Raw genomic sequence first — 4,694 nt, 5'->3', positions numbered from 1 at the left:
GAGAAGCCCTATAATCAACACCAATATTTGTTTTTTGATTTTCTTAATTTTAAACAATTTAGAAAATCTCTATTGGTTAGCTTCCGTTTAACTTTTATTTTACAATCCACGTTTTGATTTTAAAAATAATTTTGCATGAGATTTTGAAACTCTCATAATATTTAACTTTAAAATAATTACAATTCTACATCGAGAAAAGAAAGAAAAAGTGAGTTGTTTCACTTATATAAAGTGAATCTTATACTCTCATTTAATATTATAATATCATGCATGTTTCAGTTCAAGATAGTTTAAATTCTAAAATAAAATTTAAAGGTTTTAATTAATTAATTTTGTTGTAAATTGGTTGGTCTTTTGACTTAACCGATTAGGCTGAATCGTTTTCGGTTTGACTGATTTACAAGTTTAACCATAGTTTTTATAGCGAACCCAGTTTTTCCTTCTTTGTTTATTGTATTCCGGACTCGGTTCCATGGATGTGTTGTTGTCTTATTCACATCCACATCCTTTATTCCTTATATTTGAGTCTTGGATTGTGTTGGGCAGGTCTGAAACAGGTTGGATGTGTTTGGAAACCAAAAGTTGATGCCCAGATTTTGGCCTTCACGCTCGAGCGGAGCTTTTGACGCTCAAGCGGGCCTTTTGCTTTTGCTCCTTCGCTCGAGCGGGCATTCTGATGCTCGAGCAGGATTATTCATCTCTCAGTATTTTTCTCCTGCAGGTCATCGGACGCTCGAGCATCCACTTTGACGCTCGAGCGGGGACCATCGTCTGCAGAACTTCTGGAAGCGTGTATTCGACGCTTGAACGGCGCTTTTCATGCTCGAGCGTGACTCTATGTCTGACGCTCGAGCAGGGCGTTCCACGCTCGAGCGGATTGTGTTTTATATCAGTCCGAATTTTAGCATTTTGAACCACTTTTTTGGGCCATTCTCTCTCTCTAGCTTTTCAAAACCCTAAGGTGAGAGCTCCTCTCTCTAGAACTCTCTCTCTCTCTCTACATTTTGATCTCGGTTTAGTAAGACCCAATCCTTGTGCCTTCATTAAAGTGATAGAGCTTTGCAAGACCTCTGTTTTGCTCCAAAAATCTTGGGGTTTGGAGCACTTTCGAATTGGTTCATCATCTCCTTTGAGCTCCGAAATTTGAGGTAATGATTATTACTCATATTTATGATCTTTGACGTAAACTTGTGGTCATTTTGATTTCATGTTGAAGTTGGGAAGTTTTGGGTATTAGGGTTTCAAAATGTATAAAGAGAGGTTTTGTTCTTATGACCCATACATGTGTATTTTGGGTCTTTAAATGGGGTTATTGATGTTTAATGATGATACTTAAGCTTTTATGTCAATGTTGAAAATAAGGGAGAAAAGCCCTAATTTATTGTGATGAATTAATTTGTATAATTAATTTGGGAAAGTTATGGAAAAATGAAATTAAGTTGGAAATAATGAAATTGGGTAATTATGAGATTTAATGGTGGAGTTGGATTGATTAAGCACTCACCCTTTGAAATTATAGATAATTTATCTGTTTGATAATTTATTATTTGTTTAGAAATAATTGTTTTGGGCTATCGGTGAAGGATAGTCTTGATTGTTGTAGACACTGCATGATGATTAGGTGAATTATAACTAATCAATTGAGTATGTCATTGAATATGACGGAAGGAATAACACATCGAATATGTACTTTGCTTGATCATTGTATATGATAAGTGTTTAAATACATTGTATATGTATATTGTTTGGGAGGAGATAGGGGATGTACTCCACGGTTTGGGAGGAGATAGGGGATAGACTCCTAAACCGGATTTGGGAGGAGATAGGGGATAGACTCCCGTGGTAACTAAGTTGGTCGGAGTGTCCATGGTGAAAGTCCCGAAATCCAAATTGCGTTTGCATAACGTAGATGAATTGAAGTATTGTTAATATGAGTTGTAGTCTCATTTGAAATTAAATCGTTGAAGTATTGTTAATATGAGTTATAGGCTCATTATGAACTGCTTGGATGAATGTGGAACCATATCTATGAATTGGTTTAGATAATAAAATGGAAAGAGATGTATGTTTGTTTATAGAGTTAAACATTTATCAAATGCCGATATTTTAGTTATTGCTCATATTATGTTTAGCATATCTCTACTGGGCGTTGGCTCACCCTATATGAGACATCATTTTCAGGTTCAGGTGTTATGCCACCTCCAAGGACGTAGCTTGGAAGGTCCTGGGAGTTGAAGACTCTTTTGTTTATTTTGTTATTTTTGGTGATACATGTAAATTCAAGCCTATGGCTTATTTGTGTAGAGAGCTAGAACTCTACTTTTGTTGTAACCAAGTGTTAACTTGGAAAGTTGTAAGCCTACGGGGCATTTACTTTTTCTGTCAACATGTATTACTTTTTGTAAGAATACTCTGATGTATAGAAATTTGTTTTATTCTCTTGTCTATGAATATCATGAATGGTTGGTTTATATGTATTATTTTGAGGGCGTTACAACTTGGTATCAGAGCGTACCGGGTTTGAATACTTGGGTACATGGGAAGTGGTTAGTACCACAGTGGGTTTGTCTTGCTTGTTCGAGACTTATGCATGATGTTATGTGCTTATGTGATAACATGTTTACTTGACTAAGTGGGTATGGAATTTAGTTTCTAGGATGTTGATTGGATCCTTGGGTTTCTGGGTGTCCTGTTAGAAAAGTATTTGATCAATGCTGTTTCTAATCGGAACTCTAGCTGCGTCTCGGGACTGTCATTATCCGGAAATGAAATTTGTAAGTGGTTATGTGATTATGTGTTTACGTGGAGTGAATTATAGTTGTCCATTGCATTAAGACGTGAGTGTTATAGTTTCGGCACATTTGTGGATGTACTAGTGTCTTCGTTACCTTTATTAGGATGTCAGGACGAGGATGTGGTGGTAGGTGTGGTAGGCCTAGGTGGCAGGAGATGCCTATACCGGATGAGATTTCGGTGCAGTAGGAGGGTGTTAGTCAGGCCAATGTGGCCGAGCCAGTAGGTCAGCAGGCCATAGGCGCCTTAGCCCGCGAGATGGCAGGAGCGTTGAGGGAATCCATGGACATTCTCAAAGCTAAGAATCAAGTCCAGGCCCATGTTACTGAGGCAGGGCCTTCCTTTCTGAAGAGGGAGTTTTTTCGGTCCAATACAGATGAGTTTGTGGGGGATCCCAAAGAGCCACTGAAGGCTAATGAGTGGCTTGAACAGATGATGACGACATTTGAGATGCTTGGCATCGAAGACGGGGCATTGAAGGTGACCTTGGTGTCTTTCCAGTTGAAGGGAGATTGTAGACACCCCATTTTTGACCGTCCTCAAGACTTGGACGTCACCGTTTGAACACTCGGTGATTATCTATGTTTTTGTTCGTTTGGAGTTCCCGGAAGTCTCGGCTCGCGCGCCTTGCTTCAGGATCCCCAAACTTGACCGTTTAGTGTCTGGTTTTGCACCGAACACTTGTGTTTTGCCTTGGGAGGGCAGGGTAGGGCTTGTAGACCATCCCCACCCACCATCGGCAGTGGCTGGAGGCCACCGGCTGGCCTTTTTCTTCCATCGGCACTTTTGTTTGCCGGGCGGCATAATTTGTTGCCGGTCGGCACTGTTTTTTGTCGCAATGACATTTTTGGGCAGCCGACCACTGTTCATCCACTTTATGGAGATATTTTGTGCCAGCTGTGATAGCTGGCACCAACTCTTCCCCCCTCCATACACGTGTATGGAGGGATTTCCCTCTAGCCAAGCTTGTTGTATAAGCTTTGCAAGAGGGAGTCCTATAAGAGGGGGGCTTTCCTCTTGGTTCTAGGTTAGAAATTTAGAAGCAAAAACCAGCCCTTAGAGATATAGATACATATTATCTCTATACCTCCTTCCCTCTCCCCCTTTGTGTGTGTTTTTTAGCTCAAAAGGTGTTTTTTACCTTACTTTTGCACCATTACACACACCATTACACTTTACTCCGAGATTGAGGGACTTGGGGGGTTGTTTCTTGAGTTTTTGGACTGGTTTTGATCAAAAGAAGGAGGCTAGACCATTTGTTCTTCAAAGGTTCTTCAAGGGTGAGCATCTTGATTTATATTCCCCAAACTTGCAATAGTTTTTTACCTATCTTGCTTGCTGTTTTAGCTCTTGTGTATAACATGAAAAGGGCTTGTATTTTCCTGCTTTAGCACTTTCATTAAGGTCATTTTGTGGTTTGAGTGTAAACTCACCCTTCTAGGCCTTGTTTGGTCCATTTTGGTGCCTCTTTCATAAGGTTTTGTTCACTTAAGTGTTTTGGTCCTTTGACCATTGAAAATCAGTGTATTTTTAGTGTCAAAAAAGTTGGTTTGAAGTCTTGCATAGGGGAGGGACACCCCTCTCCCTTTATGGTTTTGTTTTCTTGAGTTGTGGCCCAAAAGGGTGACATGCATGCTTGCTTGGTTTTTGCTTCATTTCAGAACTTTTTGGGTGTTTTTAGGTCATGTGGGATCTCTATTTTTGGCTGGATTTGTACCTCCTTGTATGCTTGTAGTACTTGCTTTGTATTGCTCCATTTTGCTTAGAAGTGCATCTCATGATTAGGCCATGATTCTTGTGTGTGTTGGCTTAGTTCCATGAAGTTTTTAATGTTGTTTTTCCATGCTAAAAATCTGTTGGTTATCCATTTGTTCATGCTTGACATGTTTGTTAGGGTTGCT

This window comes from Camellia sinensis, chromosome 14 (genome assembly GCF_055761805.1).
Source record: "Camellia sinensis isolate YWXY chromosome 14, ASM5576180v1, whole genome shotgun sequence".
Classification (NCBI taxonomy): Eukaryota; Viridiplantae; Streptophyta; class Magnoliopsida; order Ericales; family Theaceae; genus Camellia; species Camellia sinensis.
The sequence above is the reverse complement of the archived record's forward strand: the minus strand, read 5'-3'. Positions refer to the sequence as shown.